The sequence below is a fragment of the Alligator sinensis genome, unplaced genomic scaffold (genome assembly GCF_000455745.1).
Source record: "Alligator sinensis unplaced genomic scaffold, ASM45574v1 scaffold787_1, whole genome shotgun sequence".
Lineage (NCBI taxonomy): Eukaryota > Metazoa > Chordata > Crocodylia > Alligatoridae > Alligator > Alligator sinensis.
In genome coordinates, this window is record NW_005841911.1 from 417,882 (window position 1) to 430,823 (window position 12,942).

Below are 12,942 nucleotides of genomic sequence, written 5' to 3' on the forward strand. Positions count from 1 at the left end.
AACATTACAACTGCCCTCATTTAGTTTCAAAGCAGTTTCAAAGCCCTTTGTTTCATTTCTATTTCACTGTTTCAAGCTCAAAGCGAGTCAAAACAGTGTCAAAATGAAAGAGCCAACAACATTTCACACAGCCCTATTCTGCAACCCAGTTTGAATTGTTTTACTAGGGGAATCTTGCAACCTTGGGACCTCCCCATCAGGGATTCCCTTCCGGCTGCTAGCCACAGAACAGTGGTGGGGGGGACCCTCCTCTGCTCTGGGAATCCCCTTCTCGGGTAACTTCCAAATCTCCATAGCCCTGATCATCCCTTCGCTGCTCAGGGCTCTCCCATCCTGGGCTCTCTCTTGGCCCCATGCACCATCTCATGCACTGATGACTTCTATATGCAGCATGCTCAGCCTTGGGCCAAACTGGAGGCCCAAGCGGTCCTCATGGCCTCAGGGCTTGGGTCCACTCCCTAGACCCTCCATGCACTGACTGCACAGTGCACCTGGCCTCACGCTGGGGTTGGGGACCCAAACTGCTTCGTACAGCTCCTAGGGCCTTGGTCAACTCTCGGATCCTCTGTGCACCACCTGTGCACTGTAGTGCCAGGCTTGTGCCAGGTGGTTGGAGACCTAAGCCACCTCATGCAGCACCCAGGGTCTTGGTCCCTCCTGGACTGTCCATGCACCAGCTGTGCAGCAATGCCTCAGTCCCTCATGGTGGGACTGCTTCCTAGGTGGCAAGTCTCTTCAGGCTCTTCTAGCAGCTCAGCCAACTCTTCTTTGCTCTCTTCTTCATCCCCCATCATAGCTACCCACGTGCCAGGCACACTGCCTTTTTATTCCATCCAGAGGCTCCACCCCCAGATTGCAAATAGACCAACCGGGGGGGAGAAGGGGAGTTAGTCCCCACTCAGGTCTGGCTGTTCACCTCACCCCTTTGTAGGGGAAGGGCAAGCCTCTCCCTTGCCATCACCTGATGGTTGGGAACACCCCACCAATTACTTGGAGCCCTTCTAAACTGGCAAGTCAGGCTGCTGCCATCAAGCCTGTCACATAAAGAAAATGCCTAATGCTCCCCAAGACTTTGGAATTCCTAGTAATTACCTAATCGGTTCTATTCCTTGGTTGTCGCTGTTTCCTTTTGATTTAGCTGTGACCAAATATTCCTCTGGGTCCAGTCTGCCTGTTTTTTCAGGAGATGATGTTGAAGGGATTCTAAGCTTAAAGAAGAAAAGAACAGAGGAGACATTAGAATATCCATCAAACAACTTGTAGGCTTTGTGAGATTTCTTAACAACTGGGTGGCATTTGGCTAGGGTGTAAGGGGAGGTCGGAGCCCCAAGTAGGAGCAGACCTGATGTCCTTGAAGTGAACTTGCAGCAAGAAGAACATCTCCTGATACATATATATTACAACAAGCCATGGCAGGCCAGAACCAGGCAAACATTACTGTCTGATCCTGAGAGGCTAGCAAGGTCTCTCCCTCATGGCATAGACCCAGTGGGCACAAGGATGATGGGGCCCTTGGACTTATCCTGTGCTCCACAGACAATAAAGAAGGAGGCAACTTTCTGATATGGTACAGTTTTCTGAATTATTCCTCTTTAGGTTAAAATATGCTCCCATTACTTCATATGTTAGAGAGTATGCCAACTTCTTTGTAAGGGAATACTTCTGTTCAAATGATTTTTCAGATATGTGAATTCTAAAAATATTGTGCACCATAGTTCTCTAGAGCAATGATCTGAAAAAAGGGGAAAAAAAGATCTTTTCATGAAGAATCAATGGTTAAACACTGAGTGGTTAATAACACCTGTTATCTCTAATTAGGTTCTGAAAGTACACAAGGATTTCTGACATGATAATGGTATACTACATGAACAGAATGCATTGATAACAGGTGGGAGGATGTGTTTTATTTCTACAGCTTTTCCTTATTGAAAAATCAAATACACTGAATGACAGCTCAGTGGAAAATATGAGTAAATCACAGAAGGCTATACATTGTGAAGTTTGTAAAAGCTCCACTTTAAATTATATTTGGGCATTTTCCATTAGCATTTTCTCCACATCATTGTAAGGCTGCACCCATCTGGAACTAATTTGAAAATCAGAGGTTAATGGTCACAAAAAATGACTTGTACCAATTACATGGAATATGTATAAATTCAGTCTGCATGCAAGTTTCCATTTTAAATGCTGTTTTTACTTGTCTGGTGGTGACTACAAGAATTAAGTTTAAACTGTTACACTGTTAATATATAATTAGCATAACAGAAATACAGATACAATAACAACATTTTTTGAAGATCACTGACAGAGGATCATGATTTTCCACAATAGTATGTGATTTTTTAAAAAAGTTATAAGAAAATCCAGATTGTTTCAGAAACATCAAAGTTATTGTAATCCTTCAGTATGGGGATTTATTTCACTTTGAAGTTCCTATAGTGGGACTCCCTGACTTTGTTAAATTATATTGTCTTTGAATTTGTGTGTTTGGGGAAGGGGAGGACAAGGGGGAGGGATTTAAAAGCATATCATTCTCCTTCCCCTTAAAGAAGACTTTTTAAACTTGACTCTGTGGAGTTCCAAATTAATTGGGTTCAGAAAAGACTTAGAAGTTAAGGTCATGTTGACCATTGGCTTTGTCCCCCTCCTTAGAACTGCATGAATGTTTTGGGTGCTTACTTGATATTTCACTGCTGAAAAGTTTTTTAAAGTTTGCACATTAAAATTGAATAGAAGCTGTTTTTATCAAAAGCTAGGTGATCATCTGTATGTTGGCATTGATCAAAATGATAAATAATAGAATTTCCCTCGTGGCCATACAACGTTCTAAGGTAGGGATGAATGTATAAGAAGATGGCCTTCAAATCCAGGTGAACCAGCACAAGTCCTTATCAATTATTAGATAAAGTTGGGAAAAGGCTAGCTGATCTTTAAACAAGTGCTACAGGAGGAACATGAACTTGTGCAATAGGCCCTGCAGCAGTGAAACTGAACTATGTGTTTTTATTTCAGTTTTAAGAAGTAGGAGGAAGAACCTCTGGAGCTGTAGCTAAGGGCTTAGGCAAGCAGTTGCTGTATAGTTGAAGAATAACATTATTCTGACAAGGAACTTTAGCGTGACCATGAACCCTTCCCTGGACAATTGAAGCAAAATGAAGGGAAAAGAAGGCAATGGCTAACCTGAAGCCAAAATGAATATTTAGTGCTTTTCAACAACTGCTTTCTCTAAACCAGGCAGATATGACCTTATGTGTCTCTTGCCCTTATGTTGAAAACAGTGGTGTAATGATCCTAAAGCAGAACTAAGAGAAACCTTTTCCATGGTAAGGCACTCTAATCTGGCTGTCCTGTTGGGGAACATATAGTACAATATGGTGAAACAAAATATGGTGAAGTAAGACTAAACCCTAGACTGATTTAAAGGTGTGGATTGGAGCTTAGTGATATTTCTCTCTGTTTGTTGAATATCTGCAGGCCAATTGGGATTTCCTTCATCTTCAGTTTTAATATGTGCATATCAAATCATATCTGCACTCATCTGGACGCAGCCAGAGAGGCCAAGTTATGCCAGTTGGAGGTATTTCTGATGCATTTTATTCACAAAAGGGAATGTCAAGCTACTTTACTTTAGCATAATATGCACCCTGAAAGCCTCAAGGAGGTGTGCGACCCATTTAAATTTAAACAGCTTCTCATTAAACCTACTTATTTCCTGGAGGAAATCTTGCTATACATATGAGTAGTTCACTAAGGAGGTCTAGCTACATAATTTTCTTCAGAGAAATGGACTTGATGTGGGATGGCATGGTTCCTTGTCCTTTCAAAAGGCAGCCTCAAAGGGACCAAAAAGGCCTGGAAACAAGAGCTCTGAAATTCAGACCTGGGCTATTTTCATCACAGACCATAAAGTTCAGTTAACCTCCATTATCATCAACAACTTGCAAGCAATATTGGATAGTTAGGAAACCAATAAAAATTGCCAAAAAGCAATGAACAATTGCTTATGTACCATGATATCCTGCAAGCCCCAAAATTAACTGTTTGCTTACTGTATTTCTCTCCAATACACAATGATTTGGAAAAACATGATGATACCGGGTTATATGTGGAAACTGAATGGCAACCTGCATTTTATTTTAAAGGTATCTGTGACAGAATCAATATGCACTTGGAAGACAGCTAAGGTGTAACAAAGGAAGAGAAAACAGCCAGTGTACAATATGACAAATAGGGGTCATATCTATCACTGAAGTGTTAAAGTTATGCTAGTAGATGTTGTTCAAGAATATGAAGCCTTGTTCCTAGATATTCTGTTGGTTCCTAGACCAATACAACTTGCTATGTACTATAAATGGCCTCCTCTAATAGCTCTTAACAGTACCTGAATTAGTAAAGTTGGTGCCTACTATAATCGAGAGATAGGGATTTCTTAGGGTTACATCTTTGGAACAATGTATAGGTGAAATGGACTGAGACAGACTTTCAAATGCAAGACATTCTTCATCAGGTCTCAGTAGTAAAAGGCATCCCTGCAAGGTAAAAAACAGTTGTAAGAGGGGGAGAGAAATTCCCAGGGGTAGCACACAAACAATTAGCAGAAAAAAAGAAACCGATGACTGGCCTGTTAAAAGGGAGGAATCATCATCACCTGTGCTCTCCTATCCATATTTCAGAGGTTATCAGATGTTTGATGGACTTTTTGATGAATGCCATGACCACTGTAATGCAGTAAGGAATGTATATTTCCATCCCTGGATTTAGATGTGGTATCTCATGAGAACACACACTGTTGTTAACTGTCTCAATTAACATTTTTCTTAGTAAGAAGCTCTTGTGATGCTTTCAAGTATAGCAAGAATAAGGAGTACAGCAAGAGCCTTGTGTTGTTCCCTCAGTAAAGCTACCACTTATTGAGAGAGGGATCACCTTTTTGTGCACTACCTAACAAAACAGGGCCTTGGTCCTAATAAGGATTATGAGATGATACTGCAATTCAAACAACAAATACTCATAACTCACAGGATTACACCAGTCTGTGTAATCCCATAGCATTATCAAAGGTCCTATTCCATAATGATCTTCCGCTCTTGTCCCTTTCCCCGGCAAGTCCAAAAAGGGAGGAAAAGATGGAGCAGCTATACTGATATATCCACTTGTGGAGGCTAGAAATCAGGTTGTGTGCAATGTTCATTTTCTCTTGCTTCTCTGTGACAGTTTACCCTTTATTAAAAAGAATATGGCTAAATTGTGAACTTCTCTAGTAATCTGCTTATAGTTTAGCTTTATGGCAATAAGAATTTTCAGAGGTATTCTTTATCATACTTGATTTTTCCTTTTCACTTATCTGCTTAATACGTGTAGTCTGGAGCATTCATGGCTTTCTTACGTGAGCCACAAATACCACACTGGAAATAGAGAGTCATGAATATCCCGCTTCTATTTCAGACCTGCTCCACATGGCTCAGGTGTTTATGCTTGCTTTCTAGCTAGGTCATTGTACAAACGTAAAAGAAGCAGAAGTTTCCAGATATGAGAAAAGCAGGATTTTTGCAAAAAAGAAACTTGTATTCAGATTCCCTTAGGATGGTGAGGGTCAGCAACATATAGAGATTAAAAAAAAACAACCCCAAAACCTGTACCTTAATCCAGGAAGCCCCTGAACTGGTGTAAAATGACCTAAATAGAATTATCAGTACTATCAATGGTGATATTTCAGTTTTACATCCAGGTAGACTTGTCCCATAACCTGCTGGAGGTTTGCTACCTCCTGCACTGACTGATTTGGAAATTGCAGAAAAGATTGAATTAACAAGCTATCAATAATTTCTAATCTGTGAGACATAATTCAATCTCTTACACAAATTGTCTCAGAAAAGAAGTACAGCTCTAAATATTTTGCACGTTGAAAAGATGGTCTAGATGAGCAATACTGTGCAGTTACATCATTCCTCTTTATTTATTGTGGTTTTGCTATAATGCACTTCAGTCAATAAGAAGTGCTGTTTTGACTGCCTTCCAAAATTATTTCCGTTTTTTTTTTGTTTTTTTTTTTTTACCTCAACTCATATTCCCAAAGCTGATGTCATGTTCAGAAAATAAACTGTCCAATGATCTGGCACCAGGAGTCTTCTCTTGTGAGTTAAATAAACCAAAAATATCCTATCTCTAATTTAATTGAAATGTTTTCTATTTGAGTTTTGTGGACATACAAATACATTTTTCTTCTCTTCAACTATATACTTTATTATGTCAGAGCTGCTTTTGAAATATTCCTGTTCTGTACCATTTATGAAATTTGTGCCAAGGACAATATAATTATTGTGCTAAATTTAGTTTAACAAAGCCCAAAACTTCAAGGTCTCCATGTCCAAGTTAGTCTCAGGTTTATTGAATTAGAAACCACACTTTACTCATTTTCTACAGAATCTTTCATAGGATCAGAGGAGAGTAGGGATGAAGACGCCTTTCACAGTCAATCATTTCAGGTCCCTGCTCAAGGCAGAATCATCCCTGACTAAATGAATCCAGCCAAGAGTCTGCCTAACCTGCTCTTGAAAGCTTTCAAGGATGGAGAGTCCACAATTTCTCTAGGTAGTTTGTTCCAATGCTTGACCACCATCATAGTCAGAAAATTCCTCCTAATCCCCTATCTAAATTTCCCTTGTTGCAGTTTAAGGCCATTGCTCCCCTTAAGCCACAGAGAAAAGCTCATCTCCAGCCTCTCTGTAATAGTCCTTCAGGTATTTGAAGACTGGTATCAAATGCCTCCTCAGTCTTGTCTTCTCTTCTCTTCTCTTCTCTTCTCTTCTCCACTTAACCCTAGTTTCCTTCATCCTTTCCTCATAAGTCTCGTCTCCCAGGCCCCTAACTGTTTTGTTGCTCTGCACTGGACCCTTTCCAAACTGTCCGCATCCTGCTTGAAGTGTGGCATCCAAAACGGGACAAAGTACTCCAGGTAAGGTCTCACCAGTGCTGAATAAAGTGGTTTCTTGTTCTTTGCAAAACAAAAGCAAAAATGAAGCCTTATGGAAGGACCATTCCCTATTTAAAACAATACCAAAATAGTTTGTGTAAAGTTAAAAACTGAGTAATATGGTTAACTAACTGTAGCATCTGGAAAACATCCCACCGCCCTACAATTGTTAAAAAGTAATTTCATGAATAAAGAAACCCTGGCAACATTGTATGTTTCCTTCAAAGGCGTCACTCTAAGTGCCCTCCAGTACTAAACATTCTAATGGATTTTAATGAGTTGAGCACATGTAGCCGTTGTGTGATCTAATATAAGTTTGCTTACTCAAAAGTCACTTGTCTGAACTTCTTATCCAAAATAGAGAAACATCCTTTAATGTCACTTACTTCAGTTGTTCTTCCCCATGAATACACATTGATTCAATGTCTCCAACAAGTTTTAGAAATCTGAAGTGGAACTGTTACACAAATTACCAATTGCTTAAATCACAAGTGAGACTTTATAAAGGGGCATAAGGCAAAATGCCGCGTTTATTGATTACATGAATTAGACATAGAGGTCCTGGTACGCCATTCATACAAACACACAGTGATTATCATACACATCATCATGCATAAACACACACACAACCATTCCATGCATACAGACAGACACCAGGTATAGTTACCAGTAATAGTTGCTCAGGGTGGCCAACACCATGTTCATTGAGTAGCTGAGATGATGATGATGGTGGTGGAAGACAGCAGCTGGAGCGGGATGAAAACAGACGCGTCTGTGCTCTGGGAAAAAAAATGGAAAGTTCACTGACTTGGCATCATTTGGGTTTCCCTTTTACAGGTTTTGCCAGTCTTTGTTCAGCATTGTGGGGGTTTTCCATGCTTAGTCTGTGTTTTAACAGTTGTTTCTCATCCATCATCTTCTTATCTCAACTCAAGGTCATACTGGTCGTAAAAATGGGTCTCAGCCTTGAAGTGTTCTTGTTGCCCGCATGGCAGCATTCCTTCCTCTGTTATCTCCTTTGTGCCCCCGGGCTTCAAAGGGATTCTTCAGCTGTTTGTTAGTTAGTTACTGGCTGGTAATTTACAAATCTGGCACCTTGTTGCTTATATAAACAGTTACATCCGTTCTCCTTGTTCTCATGCAAAACTCCCATTCACTTTTCACTCACCCCTTCACCCATACCTCTCTCATGCCCAGGGCATACAAAGTTAATTCACCTGTGTCAAGCCAGGAACAGTACAAAATGGAGTCAAGCAGCTACTTTCTAGAAGACAGAGATCAAATCATTAAATTCATAATGAAGTATTCTAAACTAGATTCAACTTAATTATTTAAAATCCCCAATGACATGCCACAGAACTTCACTACATTATGCAGATTAAATTTGTAGTTTAAATCTATTTTTACTGGGGTGGGGAATGACCGTATTCACACTTTCAATTTCCTTAAACACATGCTATTTTAGGAATAATCTGAAAAATTCCAGGTTCATATTATAGGAAGCAGACATCCTTGCTTGAATCTAGTAGCCAAAGCTAATGCATGCTGAACCCTTATACACATGCATGCTTGGAAGGTTTGGGATACTGATGTCTTAGTCATGATTTTTACTAAGAACTATTACATGCTAAGGTCAGTGTTTTAAAACTCGGGTGTTTAGAGTAGGGCATTTAAATCTAGACAATATTTAAGGATCTGATTCTTCATAACTATCACTCTCAATCCAACTATTTGAGCTGGTCTAATAAAAGATATCAGAGTTACCCAAAAAATCTTGTCTGCCTATGTTGTTAGACCAACATGGCTACACCCTATACTCTCAATCCAGGAGTTCTTTTTTGGATCTCACTAAGTACCTTGGCACTTACAGTCCACAATACAGCAGCTCAATGGTGGCATAATGATTTGGGTTGTCCACCTGAGTGTGTGATCTCCTCATCTTCCTTGAATGTTTGGAAAATTATAAGAAATCCTTTTTATGGAACTGGTACGTATTTCATCTTAGTTTGTGGAAGATTGTCTAAAGATGGGTTGAAAATACATGAGCACTCAGTACCAGGATTTTGGTTCTTTGAAATTTTTGAGCAGTACTAATTAAGGAATATTTAGGAGAACAGCTAATCATAGCAGTTTATCAAGCCTTGAGCTTTACTTATTCTGAACACTATCATTTGATTTTGATTTCTGGAAACTTTAGGGTTTGGTTTTGTAAGACTTATTCTAAGACACAGATAGAACAGGGAAGCCTTTTCTCAAGATCCCTTTGGTTAAGTCCATTAGCTAATGCTACATACTATATTTATTACATAGTTAAATTACTCTTTTTGTCACTTCACTAAGCTGACTGTTGCAAAGTCACACTGTCCTAAAGTGATCTCTCTAATGTTCTTCTAAAATTGTCTATGATTGCACAAAAACTGCAAAAAATAATGCTACAGAACTTAGAGCCAACCTCTTTTTCACATAGAGAATACCAAATCAAATCAAATTCAGTTGCTTAAATGATCCATTTTTTAAAGCAGTTAAACCGATCAAGGGGGCAACTCTGTCAGTGTGAAAATGAAAATACTGTTGTCTGATATCTCAAGGATTTTCAAAGACTTAACTACAATGAAAAGTTTGAATGATATTGAAAAATCTTATCAGTGCCTCTTCAAAGAATTTCTTAGTACTATGTCAGAAAAGTTGTTCATGTTGATGCCCAGCATAATATAAATCTCTGATTCAAGAAAGAGCTCTATAGATATACCTGACTTATGAGTAGACCCACAAAAATCATTTCATCTGCTCATGTTAGTAACCTACTAAATCAGGGCTTCAATTATTAGTCACACAATTCTTTTGACATTAATGGGTATTTTGGTTTCAAGTGATCTCTGATACTGGCTAGGATATGTTTAAAGTAAAAATGAGACATTTTGAAGTAGGAAATGTGCTATGTTATTCTAGAAGTTGCAACAGCTTTTCTTAACTGTGAGCTTTAGTGGAGTAAAACATTCTTTACTTCCTATTAACAAATATATTAAAGAAGAAACACTTCTTTTTCCTCTTCACTGTTTCCCCCTGTCTTAACTTAGAAGAAAAACTGAGTAAATGGAAGGAGAGGAGTATGAGAGCAAAGCAGCATTCTGAATGCACTTTTTTAACAGGAAAGTGTGTGTGGGGAGTGGGGGTGAGGGGATAGAAAATAATTTCTGAGCTATTACTTCTAAGAGTGAGGATGAAGAAAGGAAGAGTAATTAGACTAGCTGAAGGAAGGGAAGGTGATAAACATAGGAGTCTTCTGAATACCCTGAAAACAGAGGAAACAGCTAAGGAGCCTTTCAAAGGTATTGAGTTGCCAGCTGCCTTTTTTTTTGGAGGTTATGAATTTATAGTGGAAAGAAAGGCACAATAAAACTTTTTAGATTATCATGTGGCCCTTACCAAAAAGAAAGAAAAACATGTCACTACTCTTAATATTCAACTGCATCTTCCAATCTATGCTTAACCAATAATCAGTAACTGAGGATAGGTCTTTATAGAGAAAGATCATCAGGTGTTACGATTTGAGCCTTGCCCTCTTATCTTTGAAACTGGCTCTCCTACAGAACAACCATGCAGAAACTTTATAGATCAAAAGGGTAATGTGGAGTTTCTAGGTGGGCTTGATTTACACTTTCTTTTTTTTAACTTGAAGCATTGCATCCTTGTAAAAGCAGAGGAAGATGGAGCCTGTAAGCAATGCATTAGGTTTCTGATACAAACATCTCTCATTGGTTCTTCACTCCAACGTTTTGTCCATTTTTAATGCAAGTGGCATGCTGCACATTTATTCTGCATCATGAGTTGATTTTTCCCTTTTTTCATTTTTATTAAACTATTCTAATGTTAACAAAAAATCACGGAAAACACCCACAGAACTTAGGTTACATTTATGTCAATGTAGAAAGGCCTGTAAATCCAGTCCTTATTTGCACAGGAGGTTGCCCCATTAGCATCAGGAGTTACAGAGATGTGTAAAAATGCAATATAGGTGCATGAGCAGATCCAGAATTTTGTTAAGGGGGGTGAGTTAGGGGAGCAGTAAGCCTTGCTGTGGCGAGTGGTCACCCCTGTGTTTCCACCTCTCTACACGCAGAAGGGCAGGCAGACCATACTGCAGAAGAAAGGGACCCTTAAGAAGGTAAAAATCCTCCCCTCCCTTTTCCTCCATGCTGTGCTGCCCATTCCAGCCCCTCACCTTCCATTCTCCTCTATTGCTGCCTGCCCCCTGCCCCCAGCTGACCCAGGGGTAAGCGGGGACTCCAGAGTCACTCTATTGCAGTTGGACTACACATGGCACCAGGCTCAGCCAGAAACAGCAGCAGTGACAGCAGACAAGTCCCCTTCCCCTGCACCTGTTTCCAGGCTGCTAGGGAGCACCTTGGGAGACCGGGTAGGCCACTGCTGTCACACTTCCTGGCTGAGACTGGATTAGCATAGAGCCTGGCTGTAGCAGGCAAAGAGTGGCTCTGGAAACTGCCCCAGGTTGTAGACAGTGGCAATGCTGGATGAAGGGAGAGAACACGCCCATGAGCATGGAGGGGAGGGAGAAGAGCGGTGGGGGATTTTTACTTGCTTCAGAGACTTAAAAACAAATCCGTAGCTGCTGCTCCTGTGGCATGGTCAGTTGAAAGTAGGTGCATCTGTACCACTGCATGCCCTCTGGATCCACTCCTTTGTAGGTGTGTGATAGAGGTAAGGGGTAGGAACTTTCTGTCAAACTTTTGAGCATACACAGTTACCCTTGGTTTTGGAAGGGAGGTGATAATGATGTACCCATACAGGATATTGTTTTAAAGGTTTCTTTTTTTTTTTCCTTGAGTGCCTTGAAGGATTTGGTTACTTAATTTTAGGTGCTCAGAAAAAATGGAGAACTTTCAAAGCAACATATGGATGCTATCTGCTCACCTATAGAACTGCGGTATCTTATGGGAGGAGCTGATGTATTCTTGAATTCTTCTGCCCCCTACGTGCTGTGTGGCTCCCAGTGCCAGGACTGCTTGAATCCTTAGGCTCGGCTGCTTGCCCAGACACCGGGGTTTTCAGAACCTGATGTTCTATCGCTGCTTGTTTTTGAGATAATTTAACTGTTTTGTTTGCTAAATGTCTGTCTCCTCTCCAAGAGTCAATCAAGTGCCTCCTGCAACCTTGTTATGGGACATCCTTATCTTACTGAGTCTGCATAACCATGCACTGTTTGAATTGAGAGATGAAGAAGGATGTGTGGAACTGGTCACAAGTTCTTTTTCCCAGAGTGCTATTAAAGCAAATCTATATTCATGAATGTACAGGAATGGACTGTGTAGTAGTTAACAGGAAATTTCTGTGCTTGAAGGGCCAAGAATTTTAAAATTACTGGATGGTCAGATAATTATTTGATCCCACAACTAAGACTGCAAGTGGATGTCTACAGATTTTTTATATTTGGCTGCCCACCCCATAAAAAAAAATATTCCTGAACATGTTCCAGGTTTTTAATGCTGACTAGAAAGCTCACCTTAGATGCCCACATAGGTTTAGCATGGCATATGCTGTGCTCGTTCTGCACAGACTTCTACTAGATACTATAAATATGTTGCCTTTAATTTTTTTCTCTCCGTATTAATTTGTGACAAGGGCTTCTGTGAGTTCAGTGAAATTTGATTTAAGCCTTATGCAAATCTTTTGTGTTTAAAAAGAAAACCAAGAAAGATGAATCCAAAGGAAGCCATGGGTCTCTGGTTTCACTTTGAGGCATAGAACATATCCATCAGGCAGCAATGTTACTAGATAAATATTTTTATAGCAGAAAATGTTGGCATATGTTTGGGTTTGAATACAACTGGAAGAAGCAGAGTTATGCTGTGGAGTAGCATAACTAGGGCTGGGTTAGCGGGGCACCCATCTCGGGTGGGATTTAGGTGGGGGGCATTGGAATGGCTGCCTCTAGGGAGCTTGTAGAGGTG

At 40.1% G+C, this 12,942-nt stretch overlaps 1 long non-coding RNA gene across 1 annotated transcript; it reads right to left on the reverse strand.

Annotated features, from left to right (window-relative positions):
* Positions 1–1,098: 1,098 nt before the first annotated feature.
* Positions 1,099–7,738, reverse strand: LOC102386734. The gene is made up of 3 exons (XR_323243.1): positions 7,641–7,738; positions 4,382–4,529; positions 1,099–1,208 (listed from the first exon to the last, which is right to left on the reverse strand). It is a non-coding gene; the product is annotated as an uncharacterized LOC102386734 (long non-coding RNA).
* Between the last annotated feature and the right edge of the window lie 5,204 nt (positions 7,739–12,942).